The sequence below is a fragment of the Cnephaeus nilssonii genome, assembly GCF_951640355.1.
Source record: "Cnephaeus nilssonii genome assembly, chromosome: 4".
NCBI classification, from domain to species: domain Eukaryota; kingdom Metazoa; phylum Chordata; class Mammalia; order Chiroptera; family Vespertilionidae; genus Cnephaeus; species Cnephaeus nilssonii.
In genome coordinates this window covers 60,731,445-60,754,846 of record NC_137075.1, presented here as the reverse complement: position 1 = coordinate 60,754,846, position 23,402 = coordinate 60,731,445, and the positions used below count along the sequence as shown (strand labels likewise).

The window sequence follows — 23,402 nt, the reverse complement described above, 5'->3', positions numbered from 1 at the left end:
GTGGGAGAGGAAGGATCCAAGGAGAATATTCAAAGAGGATGTATGTGGGAGTGAGAGAAGGAGGTGGCCTTAGGGGCCACTTGAATGACTTTAAGAAATAGAGGTTCGTGGATGCTTAAAGGAAATTATTTTTGTTTGTATGAGGAGCAAGCTAGAGTCAGAGATTTAATTCAGGAGATTGGATTAAAGGTCTTCCCTTTGCAATAGCCAGCAGTAAACTAGTCTGCCATTCTAGTAAATGCCCACCTAGCAAACCAAGACCCACAAACTGCAGTGACCAACTGAGGGTCATCTGATTGACCTGTTAAACCCCAAGCTTCAGCAAAGTGATATGTTCCCTCAAAACACACCATATATACCTCCATTTTCTAAACAAATGACATTATTAGTGTCTTTTTTTGAGAGAGAGAGAGAGAGAGAGAGAGAGAGAGAGAAGTAACAACTCTGAGCTAGGTAAGTAAGAATCAGAAATGATTTATTATCGCAACATGTCAGAAAATGTAGTTCACATCAGAGGCATCTAGTTCATTAATTTGACTGAATTTTCTCTTGGGGGGTTTTCTGTTTCGGGAAGTGATTTTAGCTGAGCCCTACCTCCCCAGAGAATTTGGCACTACAAAGAGTTTGAAGTTGAGGAAGTGCTACTTCGGCTGTTATTTTAAGGCTTGCTCACTCTTCGCAGAAGCACACTCTTTAGTTCATCAGTTACTGATCAAGACATTGGTGTAGGCTTCTGTTTCTGGAGAGTGAGTGCCACAGAATTCTGGCCACGAAATGTTTACAATTGACATGGAGCGGTACCTAAGGCAGAGGGCAAACACTTCTCTTAAGACTCCCAGCTTAATCTTTTTCTTGATGCAAGAGATGTAGATGTGTGGCATGCCTCCTATTGATTTACTAGATAGGGATGACTCCCTGACCCCCTCTCACCACACCACCAATCCTCCAAATACCATGCGCAAGCCCACATTGCAGAGGACAATGGAAAGGAGCATAGTCAACCAAACTTGTAAGGGCAATGAGAAACAAAACCATAGCCCCATGGTGGATGGGCTCTGTCGGGGTACTGTGTCTGTCAAGCATCAATATTCAAGTTCTATCGGTGCTATCCAAGTTTTCCGTCTGAAGAGACCCCCAGCCCAAAGGTTAGGGAATGTGGGTTCTTTCATTGGCACCCCATTAAAGTGCCTGCCATATGACCACAGCTGGGGGAAGAGCAAAACATGAAGTCTAATGGTCCTGACCTATTGTTCACTCAACAACCAGTATCCAACTTGATTGATTCTTCTTTTCAATGAGTCGATTAGGTGCTTTGAGGTCATGCAGACCTAGCCTAAATGACTAGGTGTGTGCCCTTTTTACCACTCTTGCTTTGGCTCCATTTCCTCATCTGAGACATGTTGATGGTGCCTGATGAACCTTCATCATACCTGCCACCTCCCTTCCACCTGGAACCCTAGGAGGATTAATTAGATAGCAGCTATAATATACTCTGTGCTCCTTGGAGAAAGCTTCTACATAAAAGCAAAGTATTATTATTTCTAAGAAGGATGATACTTATTAGCTTCTTGTAGGATCATTAAGCAAATAGATTATGCTTCCCTTTCGAGAAATTACCTCCCAGTTTTCTAATTCTTACAGTCTATAGAACAAAATATGTATTCTTGGGAGGAAAAAACTGGTTGGTTGGTAAAAGAGAATGGGGTGGGTTTTGAATCACAACTTCAGAAATTTGTATTAAGGTCTTAGTTACCAAGGAAAAAAAAAAAGTCACTGCTAACACTGCTATCACCTTCCCTCTGATTGTATAAAATGCCCTTGTCTCCTCTATAATAATTACATGGTGAAGATGGCTCTACATTTCTAAGTTGGATCATTTTATGGCCTTTTGATCCTACTAGTGTTGAATCCTTTTATTAAGTCACATTGTAGTTAAGTAGTTGCTCCGAAATCACAAGGTCACCATTGCACACATATTTGTGGTGATATTTGACAAACTGATAATGTAAGTTATGAGTGGAAAATTTTAAATCCAAATTCCAGTCCACAGAAATCTCAGGGAAAACTCAAACCAGTATTCATTTTATATTCACCTCATTTACCAGATTGTGTCAACATTCCTTATTTAATACAAGCCGTCTTCAGATAAAACCAGTTGAACATGACCTATGCTTTGGACAACTTACTATAATGAGGTGCAAACTGCCTAGTTTTCTTCGCTGTGTTAGTTGGGACCTGATTTCTTTTTCTGGCACAAAAGTACCAGGATGAGAAGAAGAAAATTGGTGGGGAATGGGGGAAGAAAACAACACACAATGCAAAAACAAAAACTGTGAGACCTGAACGTGAGTTGTTGAGCGAACTGTAGAGAAGAAGCCCCAGCGCCCATGTCTGTGATGCCCCTGTGGGTAGAAGAAGAGCATGGCCAGGCCCCAGCCATCACAGTGGGAGCTCATTCGAATCAGATCCTAATCCATTAAACTCATTCACAGGAAAATGTCACGTAGACCAGCGTGGAGAGCAAGGGGGTGCCAGGATATGCGTTGCTCATTCACTACCCAGAGCAACATGTCAGGGTGTTCAATGTGGAAGACTTGAAGCTGATATTGTAAGATGCAGAAATGTAACCATGGTAGGAACCAAATCAATAGTGAGCAAGGCCCAATGTCAGAGTTTCTAATATAGCATTCTGACCTAGATTATGCATTTGAAGTACCCGCAACTTCAGTTTTATCTTCTCCTTCTTTGCGTGGCTTTCTTGGCCATCTTTTTCAAGCTTTTATCTTTCCCATGAAGAAGGAAAACCTTCTCTGAAGGATTTAAGCTAAAACCAGTGGACTGTAGATGACAGAAAACTTTGCTCCAGAGAGCCCTCCCTGGTGGTGGATTTTATTTTTTGCTTCTCAATCTCCTCAGCCCCACCCTCTAAGAGTGTGCCTCCAGCAACTGCAGGGAACCACCCAGGCAACATGACAACAGGGTTTGTGGGTTGTGTTTGCTCTTAGGATGGGTGTGATGGAAAGAGGGGCCAACACCCTTCTTTCCTTGTTACTGATATAGCCCCTCCCACAACTCATCTCCAACCCGAAACCATGAAAAAGCACAAGAAAAGACCTAAAATCTAGACACCTAAAAAATACACACAAGCTTAATTGTGTTCTTTTTCCGTTCAAATTTGGTGTCACCCACCTTGGTCACAGCTGTGTTGCCTAAAGTTAGAGGTAAAATTCCTTGAGGGCAGTGAGGGCTTTTAAAACAGATTCAGTAGAATTGCTGTGTGTTGTTTTGTCTTTTAAGCGCTGTTATTAAATTATCAAAATCAAGTTCATTCTCATGTCCCCACTATAAAGGTAAAACAAAACTCCTTATAAAAAACTTTGGAAAAGATCTAAAAGCAGAGAGGAAGAAAAATACTAGACACTATCACTGATAAAATTTTGATGTATTTCCTTCTAGACCTTCTTTCTTCCTTTTTCCTTCCTTGCTTCCTTTTTCCTTTTCATGTCCTTTCTTTTAAGTGCTCAAATGTTTCTTAAATCCCAGGTACTATTTTTCCAGGCTCAAATACATGGTATTTGGAAACATATTGTTTTAATCAAAACACAGGGATGTGCAAGGCACCCTGAATTGCCCCATAGCACCTTCTCCATTCACACTGACCAGAAAGGATGGGTGATGTGAGTTGGCATCTTCTCAGTCCCTGAAGCAACTGGAAAAAATGTTAGGGTGGCATCCACCATCAACCTAATTGCCCATACGCAGATTAAGCCTCCTACTTCTAGTGGTAAAACCTGCTGGAAACTGTCCCCATCACCCGCCCCCCTCCCCCACCTAAATCCTGCTGATTAATTGTGAATTTGCGTGCTTTAACACAGAGGGGTGAACACATGTGCCCCTCTGGTGTTCTCTGTGCTGTTCTGTGTTCACCGAGGGAAGAGGAGCCTGGTGGGAATGTGGCCAGCAATGCAACTAGCTTTCAGCTGCATGTCCCTCTAGCACATCTTAGTGCTATATTTATCAACTAGTGGCCCGGTGCACGAAATTCGTGCACATTAAAAGGGGGACCTAGAGTCAAGTTCCCGCCCACCCACATGCGCCTCAAAATCACATTAGACCCAGACCTGGCCGCCCCCCTCCCATTGGGCTAGATCCGGACCCGGCCAGTCCCACCCTTGTCAAGCCCTGCCAGGCAGGGGGCATAGCCTCAGGTCCCCTGGCCCAGCGCCAGGATGGGGGGCGTGGCCTGAGGTCCCCCAGATGGGGCAGGGGGTGTGCCTTGAGGTCCCTTGTCAAGCCCCACCAGGTGGGGGACACGGCCTGAGATCCCCTATCAAGCCCCGCTGGGTGGGGGGCATGGTCTGAGGTCCCCCGTCAAGCCCCGCCAGGTGGGGGGGCGCAGCCTCAGGTCCCCCAGCCTGGCACTGGGAGGGGGGTGCAGCCTCAGGTCCCCGTCAAGCCCCACTGGCAGGGGGGCACAGCCTCAGGTCCCCCAACCCAGCACTGGGGGGTGCACCTTGAGGTTCCTCATCAAGCCCCACTGGGTGGGGAGCACAGTCTGAGGTCCCCTGTCAAGCCCTGCCAGGCAGGGGGGCACAACCTCAGGTCCCCTGGCCCGGTGCTGGGGCGGGAGGTGGGGCCTGAGGTCCCCCCACCTGGTGCCAGGATGGGGGGCGCGGCCTGAAGTCCCCTGTCAAACCCCACCTGGTGGGGGGAGCAGCCTGAGGTCTCCTAGCCCAGAACCAGGATGGGAAGTGCACCTTGAGGTCCCCCATCAAGCCCCCCTGGGTGGGGGGCATGGCCTCAGGTCCCCTGGCCTGGTGCCGGGGCGGGGGGCATGGCCTGAGGTCCCCTGTCAAGCCCTGCCGGGTGGGGGGCACAGCCTGAGGTCCCCGGTCAAGCCCCCTGGGGGCAGGGGAGGGCGTAGCCTCAGGTCCCTGCTGATTGCTTGTTAAGGCTCCTTAAGGGAACTTGGCCTCAGCTGTGGGTGCAGCCATCTTTGTGACAGGGTGATGGTCAATTAGCATATTCCCTCTTTATTAGATTCGATGGGCTCCGGCCTCTGAGAACTTTCCAAGGTGAAAACCTAGCATAGCTCCCATGGACGTGGAGGGTAAAGCCCTTAACCCTGCGACTTGATGAGAAAAGAAATAAGTGCTTCGTTAAGCAGCTCCTAGATTTATCTTGTCCATATAAGCGATGGAAGGGGTTTTTTGTTTTGTTTTGTTTTGGGATTGTTTGTTGTTGTTTTTTTTGGGGGGGGTATGCTTTAAAAAAGAGATTATGTGTGTGCGTGTGGGTGTGTTAATCTAAAGCATCGTCTGCTTGCTTCATTATGTCACCATCCACACTGTTCCTTTATGATAGACAGGGTTCATCTATTCCCCTGCTCTAAACTTAATTACTTTGCAATTAATTCTTTGTTGAAAATAGCAAGGCTCCTAAACTCAGAACATCTCATTGTGAGAAAGGCTGTTTATGGATAGAGGTCAAGAGGACGTATTGGAATATTCCGCAGCTCTGCCACAGATATCTTGAATGAAAAACGGCAAGAGAGAAAAGGTCCCTTTCCAAACAGCATGGCTTCGGAAGGTGAGGGCTTCCTCCGAACACACTGAGCTAAGAATGTTAAACATAGCACCATAGAAAATCTTATTCCGATCATCTTAAGGAGCTAGCCATTTTTAGGACCTACTTTACCCTGAGTGAGAAAACTGAACCTCCAATTAGACGTTTCTGTGTGAGACTGGCTCACCTCCTCTGTGAATTTTCTAACTTCTGCAATCCCCTCTCATCTTTGGCGCTCCGTATCTGAGCCTCTTCAGAAACTTAGCATATGAAGCATTTTAGTATGTGTCATGGAACTTACAGGAGGATAAGGCGCTCGCTCAGAGCTGCAAGTTTCTTAAAGGCATTCATTTTTTATTCATTCAGCAAATATTCAGGAGCGCTTTTCCAAGGAGCTGGTACGATGTGCCATGCACAGTGGCACAGGTTCCGGATCCAGAAAAAAAGATGTCCCCGTACTTCATTGGAAGGAGTGATGTTTTATATCCTTGGGAGGGAGGATGTTGGGGGATAGAGTGTGCATGAAGGTTGTGTACAGACAGAAAAACAAAAATAACACAGTATGAAAGCTGTAGGAATGGTAAGCAAAGAAAAGGCGACATTCGGGGGTAATTTAGAAAAGGTGCCCCTTCCTAGGGGTGTACGCAGACCGGCACCTGGGTTTGTGAATGAAATGTATCCCCGCCCATCCCTTCCCCAGTGTTCTGGAGCTGTGACCAAGCTGCACAACAGACCACAGCAGGCCAGATTAAGGGTGTAAGGGGAGAGACAACCAACCCAGCATGTGTGTGTGTGTGGAGAGGGCTGGGGGGAATTCCTGGCAGAGGAAACAGAAGACCAAAAATCTATGAGGCCTTTGAGAACATGGGCCACTTGGCAAGCTGTACAGGCTAAGAAACCAGGTGCTTTTCTTCAGCGTTATATGGGGAAAAGGTTTATCGCTGGTGAAATACATCAGCAAAAAGATTCCTGACTTCTTTCCTTGTTTTGTCTACGGGGCGGTTCTTTTCCCTTCATGAAGTAGAGTGGTGACTCTAGATTATCCTCAGTTCCCACATCTTTAAGGACTGAGTTGAGAGTACGCCTGTTCCCTGTGAGCGGAATGAGAGATTTCCCTTACGCATCCACACTTCGGCTCTGCTTCCTCCCTGTTCTGCAAAGCTGGAGATCCCAGGGATCGGGGCTCTGGTCAAACAGGATCGAGGTCATCACCCTGCTCTCCTTCTCTTACAGAAACACATTGCTGCCTAAAATCGCGTTCTGCAATACCTCCTTGCTGGCAATTGCCCTGGCAAAGGGGAGCAAAAAGGAGGGGTTGTTGTATCTCAGACATTTTGAATAGAGTGAGAAATTGTTATTCAAATCCCATTTGATGGCCACTGTGCACATTGTTCTTCCCATGCGCTGGTTTTTTTATAAAGTGCGTGCTTCCCCAGGCCCTGCCTCCCCGACCCGACCTGCTCCTCCTGTTTCTCCTAATGAGCACAGTTCCCTATCTGGGCAGGGCAGCCCACTCTGCAAGGTCCTTCCTGCCTCCGACCTCCCTGGCTTTCCTCCTGGACAGAAAGCAGACCAGCTCGGGGAATAGCAGCAGCAGTGTCACGTCATGTTCCATCCACGTACTTTATGTGAAATCAGTGAATGGCGCCCTTAGCTTCTGGAATAGAATTCTAACCTAAACAAACGTGGGTAAATAGCGCACAGAGCCTTTTTTATAGAATCAACTCAATTTGTTGGTAAGTATTCAAATATCAGCAGTAGTTTTCATTGCAAGCAAATACTAACTATGCTAAGGATAAAAGTGAAATTTTCTATTGTGCCGGTGATCTGTGACAGAGAGCATAAGCGTTGGTGCTATGTTCTATGCTTCTCTTATTATAATTCCCATTTTACAAAGAAATCAGGAAACATGCCCAGGTGCACTCAGGGAAAACAAATTTAAGAAATGGATGCTCCAAATCTTAATGTTGGCCTCATTTTCTTAAGAAGGGGTGAGTTCACTCAAATTCACACATACAGTTTTGGGCCTAGAATTTGGCTGCAAGCCTTTTGATATTCCTGATTTTTTTTTTTTTTTTTCCTGACAGGACAGACAATACCTCATTTGGGAGAAGAGCAAAAAAAGACATAAGACAGTCGGTGTATTGTTTGGACTCAAATTTTAAGAAATGGAGTGGAATAATTTACCTATAAGCAAACCTTGAAAAAAGTATATCTAGATAAATTCCATTTTCAAATTTTAAACTAAATATGAAGAATAAAAACATAAAATATTTTTTAAATATAGGTAAATATGTTTTTGGAACAAAGTCTTTAAAGACATACAAGTAAAGGCAGATATCACAAGTAAAAGACTAACTATATTTTATTTGATTAGATTTGATCCTACCCCATTAAGTTAAATAATTTTATTTGCATATGTGGGGAAAAAACAACCTAAACAAAATTTGGAAAGAAAAAAAAAGAAAGAAAAGCAACATATAATTAAATTAATTTTACAGAGTTATTATAAATTGGCAAGTGAAAGACTAATAACATAATACAAAAATGAGCAGAGATTATGAATAGGCAATTAACCAAAGAGGAAATACAAAAGTCAGCAAACAAAACAATCTCATAAGTGAACAAAAAAAGTATAAATTAAAAGAAGATACCTTTTAGTGAGTTCACTTTCAGGATTTGTTTTTCATGATAATGTTTTGTGTTGGTGAGGGTGCACACAACTCCAGGAATTATAAACTGACAAATACTTTATATAGGGCACTTTAGTGGTTGATATTCAATTCTTTAAAAAAGCTATACTTTGAAGAATGCAACATTTTTTTAAATTATAAATGCCAACAAAGATATACGTAACCAGAATATTTATAGTAGAGCGATTTTTAATAATAAAAAAAATGGAAATGCCATAATGGGCTCTGATTACCAATAAGTGGTGGGATTAATGGGACTTTTAAACTCTCTAATTACTTTTTATATTTTATGTAGATTTTCTACAGTAAGTATGCATTACTTTCATTTTTTAATGATAAATGTGTCTTTAAAAAAGAGATCGGAATGCTCCCACAGTGGCATGTCAGAGAGGGGGCAGGCAGTGGACATGGCCTGCCTCTGGGGAGAGGAATATTTTACCACTGACATTGCTTAGAATTGTCAGCCTTGGCAACAATCAAAGCCAAACCAACTGTTAGTCAGCTTTTTACCATTTTAAAACTATTATTGTTTAAGTGATGTAAATCATTGCATGCTTGGCAACTGCTCCCGCAGCCTTGTCCCCTGCTTGGTGCAGGACTGTGGCTGCCGCAGCGGCTAGAAAGAAAGAAGGAGGGGTCATGCCTCAATCTCAGCATCGAGTTTGTAAGGATCACTTGAAATCGGTCTTCTATTCCAGCTTCTACAGTAAAAGGCATAATCATGTCAGGACTACAGACACGGCAGCATGTTCCCAGCTTACCTCGGTGATCCCACTTCAGGGGTGGAGTAGCATCCTTTTCACTTTGGAGGCTTTTGTGTTCTGCGTGGAATCCCGAGGGAGCCTCGTGGGTCCGGCCGCACGGGAACTTCACAAGGGAGGGCTGTGGCTGGCTGAGAGGTGTAACTCTGTGGCTCTATCCCGGAGGACCTGTGAACGAGATACCGTATCATATGAAGGGCTATCCCCGCAGGCACCCTATAAATTTATTATCAAGCACTGGATTGTGCAATAACAAAGTAACCTATGAAATTGGAGGAAAGTGTAAAAATGAGAAATGTTATGTCTCTTCAGGGCCACCCTGGACTACCCAGGACCACAGGCGGGATTTCATTAACTCAAGAGCAGACCTTGTTTTATTCAGAACAGACAGAAATACTGCAGTGCGAGTGGATCTGAGGTTTCCAGGGTTTGGGAGAAGAAAGTAGACACACGTCAGCTGACTTTTCTAGTAGCAAATAGCAAATGTGGACAATTCTGTAGTTTGAGGCAATAAGAAGGGCTGATTAGATGATGCTCCGTTGGTGTTTAACATCCATTTTGTAAAAGCTCCTTGGGAAGATCCTATTTGTGCTGAGGGCTGCACTGGAAGGCTGGGGTGGGGAGGCCTCATTTGGGCAGCTGTGTGGGATGTACAGCATCTAACTGAGACTTGTGATTTTTGAAAAAAAAAAACATGTTAGGGATCATGTTGCTCTTTAGATGTTTATTGTCCCAACCGGCTTGGTATTTAGTCATTTTTTAAGGAAGTCATAAGGAGAGGTAGCATGTACAATATGGTCCTTACTCAAAATCCTACCCAAAAAAAAGCAATGCATAGCCATTGGAGCAGCTATCAGTTTGCCGGAGCTGAGAAATCCCTGCCCCTGTTTATTGCGCCAGCCCTTCAGGAGTGAGGGCAGAGCACAAACCCCCTTCAGAAACCCGGCCCTTGTTTTCCCTGGTGAAACCTCTTGGGAGTCCCGGGAAACAGTGTTTCTGTCCCAGTCGCTCACCTTACGTGCAGATACTGTGTATCTGCTCTGTGAGTTTCATGAGAGGACCGGCTCCCACTCCGTAGGTTGATTTGAAAACTGATCAGAAGGATCACGACTGTGCCCTTGGAGAATCCAGGCGCCTCCAGGGCTGCACTCATTTTAGGAGAACCAGGTCTTTATCTTCGCTCGTGCTCCCCCTCGGCATTTGCTTCCACAGCAGTCATTTTGCAACAGCGGTCTACAGCGTTAAGGATTGCAGGCGCTGTTTCTGGAATTTTGACTCCGCAAACGTTATATGGTGAGCGGGTCAAAGGCGGCAAGCGAGGTCAGGTAAAGCAAGGACTCTGTGTAGCTGGGAGCCAGGGAGGATAAGCAGAGGCACCCCCACAGAGGTAAAGCGGATGAGGGGTACATGCTGCACAGACCATCAAAGACCTATGTGGCCCGGCCGTGAGCTGGGAGAAGGGGACAGGGAGCCGGATAGGAAACTTTAAAGGATAGGAAATCAGCCCAGCCTGAGTGGCTCGGTGGTTAAGCATCACCCTAAGAACCAGGAGGTCACGGTTCGATTCGTGGTCCGGGCACATGCCCGGGTTTAGGGCTAGATCCCCCATGTGGGGCGTGCAGGAGGCAGCCTATCAATGATTCTCTCTCATCATTGATGTTCCTATCTCTCTCTCCCTCTCCCTTCCTCTCTGAAATCATTAAAGAAAGAAAGAAAGAAAGAAAGAAAGAAAGAAAGAAAGAAAGAAAGAAAGAAAGAAAGAAAGAAAGAAAGAAAGAAAGAAAGAGGGAGGGAAGAAAGAAAGAAGAAAGGAAGAAAGAAAGAAAGAAAGAAAGAAAGAGAGAGAGAGAGAGAGAGAGAGAGAGAGAGAGAGAGAGAAAGAAAGAAATAAATAAATCAGAGAAATGTGGGCCTCTGGTTTGTTACCTTCCTAGAATCAGGGAGTGGTTATATAATCCACACCAGCAGCTTGAGGGCATTGGGCTAATAGTTAACTTAATTTTTCTGGAATGTCCTTTTTTTTTTTTCCCTGTAAGTCAACCTAAGCAGGAAGAAATTAGAACTCTCCTCAATGAATCAAACGTGGGGAGGGGGAGCTGGGAGGACCGACTCCCCCTGGATGCTGTTGCTGTTGCACGTCCAGTGCAGAGGGAATGAATGGGTCCCCTTAGTGATCTGATAGGCCAACTCCTTCAGATGAAGGAGACTGTCACCCTGAGAAAAAGGTGGCCCTCGCAGAGAAGCTGACAGTGCCACTCGTGGCAGGATTTCACTGTCACTGTTAAAACTGTATAAAATGATGACTTACAGTAAGGCTCAGAGTTTCCGCATAATATGTAATAATAATAAGACTTCTGCCAGCTTAGTAGTGGTGTCGGGATTCTCCGCAGGGCGGCGGCTTATCTGAGGCCCGGTGGTCGCAGAAGCAGGGCCTGGTGCCAGACTCGCTGTCTGAGGCTGCTGAGCTCTGACGTTGATGCCCCTGGCTCAGCCGCATTCATTCTGATTAGTCACTCCTGCCTTCATTTGCTGGAACTAACATCCTGAAAGTTCCCTTGCTTCATCTGTGTACCGCTTCTAGCCATTTTTAAAGCCCCCTTCAATAAGGGACACCAGTATGACTCTTGGGGGAAAAACGTTAGAACCTGGAGGACATTGAGTGGGCTGAAAGCTTCCTGGAGTTCCCAGCCACCCGACCTTTGTCATATTGGCATCAGGGGATGACTTGTTTTATTTGTTCTGTCGCCATGGAAACTGAGGCACAGGTTTCATTTGTGCAAATGAAGAGTAACCGAATTAGTTCTCTTCATCTTATAGAAGTTGAAGAGGTTATTTGGAAGATTTAGATTATGTATAAGGATCTTTTAAAAATGCAATTGAAAAAATCCAGATGTTTATAGGGGAAGATACAGGGTGTCCTCCCCAAAAATATACACACTTTAACAGCTGATAGCTCAATTTTGAAAATGAAACATATTTTAATAAACACTGCCTTTATAATTATTCAAAGTGTTTGTGTACATTTCGGGGATACCCTGCCTATAAGCAGGAAGAGATCCCTGTCACGTATGTTCCTTGATGGACACAGGCACTTGAATAAAGTCAACAGGACCTCCAGTGGCCAAGGATGAAAGGGAATATGCTAAAGGTTGGGCTAAATTAACATAGCCTGCATTTTTTTTCCTGTGCCCCTAAAACATGTTTTGCTTCCAAAGCTCATGTATATCAAGAGCAGTATTTGGGCTTCATGGAGAGAAGAGATGACTTCTAGGAACAGAAATGGGGCTGGTGCAGAATGGTATTTGGGTCACCAGTTGAGGTTTCAGCTGACACTCATACTGTAGGCTCTTCCCCCTCAGCACCATGAGGAGGGACACTATCGCTATCTTCTTTGCTGTTGTATCCCCATCATCTAACATAGTGCCTGCCAACAGGGGCAGGGAGAGAACAGACAAGCATGCAGCCAGCGAAAGGCAGTATACAGGGATGGGCAAAAGTAGGTTTACAGTTGTTCATATGGAAAAGAACACAATAATTAATAAATAATCATACAAGAATAAACTCTTGTGTTTCCCAAACTCACAACTGCAAACCTACTTTTGCCCACTCCTGTATATGGCAAGTCTGAACAAATTTCACTTTGAGCTGAAAGATCAGATTGTTCATACATTGTTCATTCATAAGATGCTCAAGTAGTTTCAAGCTTTCCTTTGGCACTGAGCTCAAATTAGTGATAGCTCTGAGATTAGAGGTAACTAATGCTACCTCACTGGATAGGGGTTGATTTCCAAATTCATAAAGGCATTGAGAGCGTTTTTATGCTGTGTGGGTGAAAGGGCAGAGGGTGGAGCACATGGCTCTGTGTGGCAGAGTTGATCCACTGTATTTGGATAATGCCATAGCGGTCCCATCTCTCACCCTGACAGCTAGGAATGTCCTCAAGGCATGGACCAGTCCCCTCCAGCACCTCGCTTACCAGGGGGTAGAACAGAGGGTCGCTTACTTACACAGCAGTACAACATCTGCACTGCACAAAATGAGAAAGCACTGCCAGACTGTAAAGCTAGGAGAGCCTACTAGTGAAAAAGTTGATGCTGGTAGAAGGGGGAGGCGGCCACAGGGTTTTTGAGCCAGGATACAGATGTGCATCTCGGATGGGTTTTGCTGGATGCCTTGGCTCTTGATGTGGGCTTGGGAGGAGCACATAAAGGATTCCCAAAAGACGAAATACTGCAACGACCGCAGAAAATGCCGCTGACTGAACTCTGGCCCTGGCTCTGCCACACGGGGGCCAGTCGACTTTGAACAAGCCCCTCCATCTTTCTGACACTCATTCTCCTCACTGAAAAACAGCTGAACAAAATCTTCACTCCTTACTTCACAGAGGGAGAGGAGGAAATCAGAAGTGAGGTTGAAAATAGGCTGTCAACTGTGCAACAATGGATACGCTGTTACAATGGTTAACTGCAAGTTGCCCTTGAATAATCTTCAAGTGATTAAAAATGTAGGACACACACACACACACACAAACTGATGGGGAAATGCTACATCTAGTTTGAATGAGGATCAGATTGCTCTTCTGAATGATGAATTGAAATTATCGGTAAAGGGGCTGACCTGCAAGTTAGAAGCAGCCATATGCCTTAAAATAACTGCTTAGGAGAGTAGCAGGATTTCTCGGGTTCTTGTTTGAGATCATTAACCAGGGGATGTCTGATTGTGTTTAGGTTTCTAGATAGTGGCCTGCTTTCAAGAGTGGCTGCTATTCTATGCCACCGATGGGACTTTTATCCGGTCAACAAAACATGGACCGCTGAGAGCAAAGAGAACCTAGCGAAGGATTATCCAAGAGGGCAGACTCATTAAAACTAGAGTAAAAAGGTAGCAGAGGGCCAGGGGAGAGGAAGGTGGGATTCAAAGTCAGGTCCGATTTATTTTCTACCGCATGCTTTCTTCACACGGCCATACCAAATTCCGTATTCCCTCATCAACCAAGGAGCTTATGTTCCTAAAATGTATCCTAGCTGACAAAATCATGATTGGGAGCGATTAAGACTCGTTAAAAACAAGAATGGAAGGAGGAGGAATGAAAGGTATTAAATGTTTCTTTTCATAAACAGGAGAAGATGGATGGCTAAATACGTATATTCTGAAAGTATCTGCTCTCCAGAGCACTAGACTGGACTCGAGGGAGTAACACTCTCCCTCAGGAAATGCCGCGATTGCATATGCAGATGCGCAGTCACAGTCACTCACACACTTAACGCCAGGGAGACGGAGCCTCTTTGTAAAAAGTTTCCCAGCCAGTAAGGACGTTTTATTATGAAAATTTCAAACATAACACACAAAACGAGGCAACAATGCAATGAATTCCCTAACACCCAACACCCAGATTGAACGCTTTTCAAGATTTTGCCACACTTGCTTCTTCTATCATTTTATCTTTGCTGGAGCATTTTAAAGCACATCTCAGACGTAGTATCATGTCATCCCTGCACGTTTCATATTTCAATATGCAATTCTGTGCCCGCTGTACTCACATTCTCCCTCATTTTCTTTTCAAGGCCACTCAGAGGGTTTGTCATTGTTACTTTGTTTTGTTTTCTGGACCCACTCTGTGACATACCAGTAAACTCACTTTCCCTTTCTGTTCCACTCCGGGAGACATGACTTGGACCACGTGGTTCAGAAGAGTATGAATCAAGAAATGATGTTATGTATTCTATTTAAGAAGAATGACCTCAAAGTCACATATCAAATAATAATAATAATAATAATAATAATAATAATAATAATATAAGGATTTAAAATCTGGGATATACAAATGGAAAACAGAACTATCTTTAAAAAATAAACACTAAGTTTGGCTATTGATCCCAGTATAATTCAGTGCAATGGCATTCTGGCTTTTATTTTTAAATCACTGTGAATAGAAGGGAGATTGCTAAACACAGGTTAACCTCTAAGCTGTTATAGCTAAGAGCCCTGAGTGCTGAGGTCATTGTTTTCAAAACTGCTTTCTCAATCTCAGAAATGGGAGAGTTAAACTCTCCTAAATTCCCATGTATGAGGAGTTGTGCAAGCTCTCCTTGCTAGAGCATGTGGTTAAGAGGGAATTTTTCTGCAGGTTCTTTATTATGCCAGAGCCAATGTGAGATTAGCTTTACAAGTTAGGTTATAACCTTTACAGCTTCTGTGTTGGGACTCCGTTAACAAGATCATAAGGATCTTTCTACCAGACGAGGCCTATGTGCCCTGCGTTCTGCTCTGGTAATGACCAAATTGATTTTATCAGAAGTGTTTAAAAGTGCCATTTTAACTTTCCTATTGATTGTCTGACCCCTGGGTCCTGCGGTTGGTGTGTATTCTCTCCCCTCTCCCTTTTATCTGTAGCCTTCCTTTCATATTTTTCTCTTTCGCCTGGGCAAACCTTTCCTTCTGTGCCCCCTGACCATCTCACTGAGCACTTGCCTCACCGCCTATGTCCCCCTGTGTTCTCCGTATATTTCTAGAGGCCTAGGCTTTGGGGTCACAGTTGGTAAACCAAATGTGTGGCTTTTGGAAGCCACCCATTCATTTATTTGACCAATTTTCTTGAGCTCCGACTATGGGCCAGGTACCATTCTAAGCACTAAAAATACTTCTGGGAACATGAAGTCGCTAACTTTAAGAGATGACATTTAAGAGAAGATATAAACAACTATTTAATAGAATATCACAAGGAGAGAAGTGCAGTTGAGAAAAGTGGATAATGGGGAGGGGAGCACTCTGGAAGGGGTGACATCTGAGCAGAGATCTGAATGGAATGTTGCTGCATATTTTTTAGTCTTTTTTCTATACAGTTTGTCTAAAGTTTTTTTCTTCCTTTGACAGAAGTAGAATCACACTGTGCTTTGGAACTTGGACTGCTTTTCCCTCTTCAGACAGCTAGCACATCTTTCTGTGCAATTAACTTTTCACTCTTTTAAGGATGGCAGAGTATTCCATCGTGTAGACATACTGTGGTTTATGTAACTCCCTCTCTGCTGTTGACATTTGGATCGTTCCTCCCTACCATTTTGCTGATAGAAGCAATGCTGTGATGAACACTTTCTGAGTACCTCTGTAATTGTTTTCAGAAGCCTACATTTCTAGTGATCGAATTAAAGAAGAAAATAATTTCCCTTCTTTTTAGAGATGAGGAAACCGAAGCTCAGAGAGATTATTTTAGCCAAACTCATACAGGGGCACATGGCAGAGCTGAGACTGGAATCAGGTTTCCCGACTCCAACTCTCACGTGGGGAAAGAGGTTGCCTAATCTAATCACCATCCGCACAGACAACGTCTGCGAGCACAAAGGAAAGGCCTTGGTGACTGCTTTCTTTTCCTGAATTGTCGCCAAGGAGCGGCCAGTCCAGACAAACTATGTAAAATGCTCTCAGCAGAGGAGAGTAAAGGGTCTGCAAATACATATTTCATTGACATTTTCATCTTTCTTCTTCAAGATGATGATAATTTTCAGAACTCCTTCACAGACCCGTGACATCCTGTGTTAAGAAATGATTGAAGCCACCTCTCCATTTCTAAGTATTTCGTTCTATCCCACTGGATCCTGGGGCTCTTAGTGTTCATCCTGGTTCTGACTGTGGAACTCATCCCCCTCCCATCCCCGGCCCCCAATTTAGAACCAAATTCTGATTGTTTCCACTTCAGCGGGTTCCCTCTTCTTTCTGGGCAATTCAGGACATAAGTGAATCCCTGGAGGTGTTTCCTCTTTTGCCGTAACTACACCCCTGGTATATCCAGGCTTTGGTTTTGGGGTAGCTGCAGACCAGGTGAAATTTCTTCAGTCATTACTTGCCTGGACCTGGTAGGCTGATCAGGATCCATGCTCCAGGAGGCATGATTTAGTTGCCTACACAAGGGCATAAGATGTGAAAAATGTTCACGGTGCCTGACTTGCTTTGGGGCCCAGCTCTATAATCTCTGGGTCATCCTCACCCAACCAGTTCTGGTAGCTTTGAGCGTGTGGATTGCAGTGCTGGCCACGTGTTAGGCAGCATCCAGGCAAGTCACCTACAGACAGTTCAAGTCGATACCTGCCCCTATTCGTGACAAAGATAAACAATTTCAACAGATTACAGAGGTACAAAAAGTAAAGCATTTCCTGGAAAAGTGTGGTAAGAACTGCTGATTTTTACCTGAGTTGTACTATTTACTTATAAGATAAAACTGCTCAGTTCTAAAAGGCTCTGCTGGAAGTGTCCATAGTTGTCATTTCCCACATTCCTGCTCAGAGCGCCAAGATCAAATTTAAGTCAACTGGGTAATATCTAATGGGTAGCTCCGTTTTCCATATAGAGATTCAAAACGGGACATTTGAAAGAGCAAGGATTCGTATTATTCTTACTGTCCACGAGTGCTAGTCAAGCATTTGGCACCAGCAAGGCATAGGAGGAGAAATTTTGCTCCTTAGGCATGGACTTTTCATCATGCATTGAATGGTAAGCTCTAAGAGACAAGGTGGATATTTCCCCAATAAGCTGAATCTCAAAATTTCTTTCTAGGATAAAACTGAGGGTCTCTTTATGTTGACTTTGCTGGGGGACCAGGAATAAGGTTTTATCCTTGGAACTGGTTTGTCAAAAATAAAGGCAGGACTTGAAAGAGAATATAGCGCTGGCTCGTCTGTCCAAAATTAAAAGATATTTCTGAGTACAAATGTCAGGACATATGACCTAGAGATGGAGGAAAGTTATACACATTTTTTTAAAATTCAAAGAACTGAAAAAAAAAGTCCTCTTATCCATACCAATAACCATTTTCAAACTAAAATGGCACTTTTTGTCATGTTGTAAAAAGCACCTTGATTGGTAAAAGGGCTGAAGTATTATTCCTGAAACAGCTCAACCTAGGCTCACATCTAACATAAAAGAAAGCTCACATTAAAGTATTATTTATCTTCATAATTAGTATTTCTAAATGATTTTTAAAGGCTTTTTATGCAATTATTAAATGTTTGATTGTCGGAACATTGCTAATGCCTTGATGCCTTCTGCCTGTTGTCCTTGGTCCCTGCAACCCTGGCACATCATTTATTTCTCTTTCGAGTGAACCCAAAGCATTAGTGTCCATTAAGAATTTTTGAAACAAAGTCCGTAGATTACTTGGAGCACTTTCAGTCATATGTACTGATTATCATTAATAGCTCCTTTGTCCTAGACAAGGACATTGTTTTGTAACATCATGTTGGTAAGGCCCTGGTCGGCTGCGTCCCTGGTCCGCCTCCTGCGTAGATTCTCTCCTGGGCAATGTGAGGAATGGACCAAGCTCACAGGACAACTCAGGAAAGCGGCAGGGGGCACAGGGCCAGCACAAAATGATATTTTGTTCTTTATGAAACAATTGTCAGCCATTAGAAAGAAAGAGCCTAGCCCTAACCAGTTTGGCTCAGTGGATAGAGCGTCGGCCTGCAGACTGAAGGTTCCCAGGTTCGATTCCGGTCAAGGGCATGTACCTTGGTTGCGGGCACATCCCCAGTAGGGGGTGTGCAGGAGGCAGCTGATCAATGCTTTTCTCTCATCGATGTTTCTAACTCTCTATCCCTCTCCCTTCCTCTCTGTAAAAAATCAATAAAATATTTTTTTTAAAAAAAAGAAAGAGCCTAAATGTTGGGCCCTGTTTCTTAGCTAGTGTTCATGCGCTACATTTAAGTTGCTGTTTTAACTACTAGCTTCTTACAATAAGGCATCAAAAACAAGTGCAAGTAGGAGCGAGTGGACCCAGGAGACAGCAACTTTCTGCGCAGGATGCTTACTGAGAATATGGTGGGAAGGAGGTTACGTGTTCCAGATTTTGTTGTGAAAGTTCTGTCTGAGCTCTCAAACCCTCATTTACCAGGTTATCCACCTGTTTAACAACATTGCCCTAATGGGCATGCCTGTCCCCGCCCATGGGATATCTCTCTGCTTATCCCATGCAAAGTGTCTGCCTTAGAAACATCTTTAATGGAGAGGGGACAGGTGTCTATGGGGACTCTATGCTGGGTATGAGAAATCTCTTACTGGTCTTACTCTAAACTTATCACAGAGAATTTTATCTCCATTCTATACAGGAGAAAACGAAGGCTCGGGGAGGTTAAGCCATTTGCCCAGGAACTCAAGGCTTGACCAGTGAACATCTTATTAAACCCAGGCGTCTAGTGAGGAAGGAGAATAAGGCTTATGAAAGCCTTCAGAGTGGGAGCCCTCCTTTTCTAGAACTTAAACTGAGTCCATGTGCGGGGCTAGTGTAGACTCATGGCTAGTTGGCCAATTACAGATTTTGTTGATTTTCCTTTAGTACATCTCCCTGTCCCTGCCATACAAATTCACTTGAAATGTGGAAACATTGGCATATTTTAAAACAGAAGGAAGAAAAACTTAGCTGCATTTTATTTTAGGTATTCTTTATTGTGTTTTTTTTTTCTTTTTGTTTTATATTCTAGCACAGACCTTATCCATGTTGGAAATATGTCTTTCTCAACAACTGTCATTGTGAAAGAGGACAAGAGCAGACATGCAGGCTGAGTATTGGCAAAGCGGCAGAGGGGCATCTCTGTGGCTGGGGACCAGTCCGGAATGCAGGCCTTTGAAAACTAGCTTGGCAATTGGCATGTCTAGGGAAGAGGAAAGATGCCATTTCTTACCCTCCCCCACCAAAAAAAAAACACAAAAAAAAGAAGTTAAAATAAACTTGGTATCCAGACAATTCCCTAGAAACCAAGAGACAATAAGAAGTCCATCAAGGAAGTTAATTGGTCCAAGATCTGGCACTGATTGGAAATATCAGATCACATTCCTAAAGTGCTCTGCTCCGTGATGACTATAACTCTGCAACTACTGATAACAGGGACAGTGATAAATTCGTGCCGTTTTCATTACATTGCCTTTGCTTTACTGGAAGGCATGGTGGGCTAAATAGAGTCAGGCAGTCTTGGTGAATTAGAAGCCCTGCTTTGGGTAGAGTATTCGTGGAGACTTTTCCTTTTAGCTTTAAGAGTATTAATTTAAAACTGCTGTCATATTGCTAAGTTAGAAATTAAAGCATTAACTGGAAATAAATCCCCTCTTCTCCCTTCTTCTTCTTCTTCTTCTTCTTCTTCTTCTTCTTCTTCTTCTTCTTCTTCTTCTTCTTCTTCTTCTTCTTCTCTCTCTCTCTCTCTCTCTCTCTCTCTCTCTCTCTCTCTCTATATATATATATATATATATATATATATATATAATTAAACCCTCAACCTTTTGGTGTATGAAACCACGCTTCAACCAACTGAGCCACCCAGCCAGGGTGAAAAAAGTAAAAGAGTAAACTTTTTATAGGCGCCTCTTAAGATAACTGGCTTTCTAGTCAAGCTGACCTGAGCTTGCTTTCTCGGCCCATCCACACGTATATATACACACACACTAGAGGCCTGGTGCTTGAAATTCATGCACTGGGGTGGGTGGGGGGTGTCCCTCAGCCCGGCCTGTGCCCTCTAGTAGGCCCTGGGGATCGGGCCTAAGCCAGCAATCAGACATCCCTCTTGCAGTCCGGGACCCCTCACTCCTTACCACCATCCTGTAGTTGAGTCAGGAGAGGCTTCTGCCACTACCGCTGCGCTCGCCAGCCGTGAGCCCAGCTTTTGGCTGAGTGGCGCTCCCCCTGTGGGAGCACACTGACCACCAGGGGACAGCTCCTGCATTGAGCATCTGCCCCCTGGTGGTCAGTGCGCATTATAGCGACAGGTCATTCCCGGTGGTTCCACTGTTAGGGTCAATTTGCATATTACCCTTTTATTATATATTAGTATATATATCTCTCTGCTTATCCCATGCAAAGTGTCTGCCATATATATATATATATATATATATATATATATATATATATATATATATATATATATATTATAGAGAGAGAGAGAGGGAGGGAGAGAGAAGTGAAATATAATATAAGGAGGCTTGCAACTTTATCAAAAGGTACCATTTTTCTCTAGCCCAGATAATTTTAAAATTTCACCCAAAAGAAGTGTATCTTTTACTTATATAACCTTTTGTGGGTACTGCCTTCTTTCTTCTTTGGATTTAAAGGCAGAAAGGAAAAAGTTTCAGGTGGTTACCTTTGATTGTGAGCTCCATCAGATGTTATACAGCAAGAAATAGACCTGGCAGCCTGTTGCTTAGAAAGAGGAGGTTTGGTTTGATAGCTAGAAAACAGGGCGAGGAGCCGTTGATCAATGAGCTAGAAGGGAAATTAAGGATCATGCAGTTCAACTACCTCATTCGACCAATGAGAAAACTAAGGCCCAGAGAAGTTAAGTGACTGGCCTAAATCACCCAGCGAGTTCACTTTTGGCTTGGGGTATGTTAGTGCTTTGCATTTAGGAAGTTGGTTCCACCCCATCACTGTGCTACAACCCCATGAAGCCCCGGTGTCTGTAGAAAGCAGTACTCTGCTCAGTGGCCTGTTTGCGAATCTCAGGGGAAGAATCGCGGTGTCCTTCCCAGTCATTTGGAAATGAACCTAAGCCTTCACAACATCTGGACTGGGTTTGACACTCTTGGGTGGTGGTGATCTAAGTCCTTACCTGTGCTGGTCAGCAGCCCACTTAGCCTACCTGCCAGTGAGCAAGTAGCTTCCCTTGAGTTTCAGAGAGTAAAGACTCCAGTGGAGTTCAGGGCCTAGAACAGAGGACACTTGCTTTTAGGAAGTTGGTTGTCTGTCTCATGCTCTCCTCCATAAAATATGAATTTTGAAGTTAAGAGCACTGATGTCAATACCAGAGTCCTAGGTCATGAGTCAGTGTGAAACCCAGAAATATCATGAGTAGCTATGACTTTTCTTTCAGGAGAGCATTCTAACTCAACTTTGTTAAAATAAGGCTGTGTGGGTTGCCCACTCTTTGTCAAAGTAAATAATTAACATTTATATCACCCTTCCTGGTTTGTAAAGCTTTCCACACATCCTTATTTCATTTTTAATTTTCTCAACAGCCTCCAGAGTATTATTATTATTGTAAGACATATAATGTAATACTTTACAATTGTAAAGGCCCAGAGCAGTTAAGAACTTGCCCATGGTCTCTCAGCCAAGAGGCAGACGTGTGGATGGGCCGAGAAAGCAAGCTCAGGTCAGCTTGACTCGAAAGCCAGTTATCTTAAGAGGCGCCTATAAAAAGTTTACTCTTTTACTTTTTTCACCCTGGCTGGGTGGCTCAGTTGGTTGAAGCGTGGTTTCATACACCAAAAGGTTGAGGGTTTAATTGCTGCTGATCAGAGCACATACCTAGGTTGTGGCTTCCATCCCCAGTCAGGGGTATGTTTGGGAGGAAACCGATCAATGTTTCTCTCTCTCCCTTCCTCTCTCTCTAAAATCAATGAAAACATGTCCTCGGATGAGGATTTTTTTTAAAAAGGTTGCTCTTTTCTACAGCTATTTTCTTCCATAGTACTCATCAAAATTTGTATTTAGGAAACCTATTTCTCCAAAAATTGTTGATTCACAACTGCAATTGCTACCAGTAGCAGTAGGTCCAGATACGTCTTTCCTCTTCCACTTGAGGACCTGGGCAATATATAACTGTTGCCGTCTCACCGAGGATGAGTTCTATGACAAGAAAGACAGGAATCTGGCAACCTCTGGGGAAATGAGCCATTAAAGGGTGAGGAAATGGCTGCTGGTCACAAAGCATGGCACCCAGGCCTCTGGTGGAGGCCCTCTCTCACCCAAGTCCTGGTGGGCTCCCTGGTTTAAGTATTCTTTTTGAATATTTACTCTTTTTTATTTTTAATCTTTATTGTTGAAAGTATTACAGATGTCCCCTTTTTTTCTCCATTGACCCCTTCTAGCCCACCCCCCCAACCCCCTGCCCAGGCCTTCACCACACTACTATCTGTTTACTCTTTTGAGAGGCCCTCTCTGCACCACGGTTTTAAAATATGTGCCATGGATTCACTTCCAGTCTGATATTAGCTTCCCGAAAGTTTTTTATTATGCTAACTAAAAACTTCCCTGGCCTCAGCTGATCCATCTGCGAAATGAGAAGGAAGCTTTTTGCTTTTTCTCTCCCTTCTGTGGAGTCAGTTACGGTGAAGTTCTAGAACTTGTAGAGAGAAAGGATTGGCACGAATTCAAGGCCTTGGTGTCAGGACAGGAAGAGGAAGGGAATTCCGGTCAATTTTCTGATCGTTCCATTCAATTTGTCTTTTGTGTGGTGTTCATCGTTTTCATTTATTTGCTTTTTCTAGGAAAATAGAATTTTTTCTTCATAATGGATATCAAGTGGAATATGCACAGTCCTATCTCCATATTTAGGAGCTGTGATGCATTTAAGAAAATATATTGCTTTTGTGAGAGGAGTGTGTTTTTTAATCCTTTCTCTATAAAAAT

General features: G+C 43.7%; 1 protein-coding gene across 1 annotated transcript in view; it reads left to right on the top strand.

The window, feature by feature from the left end:
• Positions 1-23,402, top strand: part of RORA (RAR related orphan receptor A) — a 711,378-nt gene that overhangs the window by 507,544 nt on the left and 180,432 nt on the right. The gene's annotated exons all lie outside the window — the stretch shown is intronic.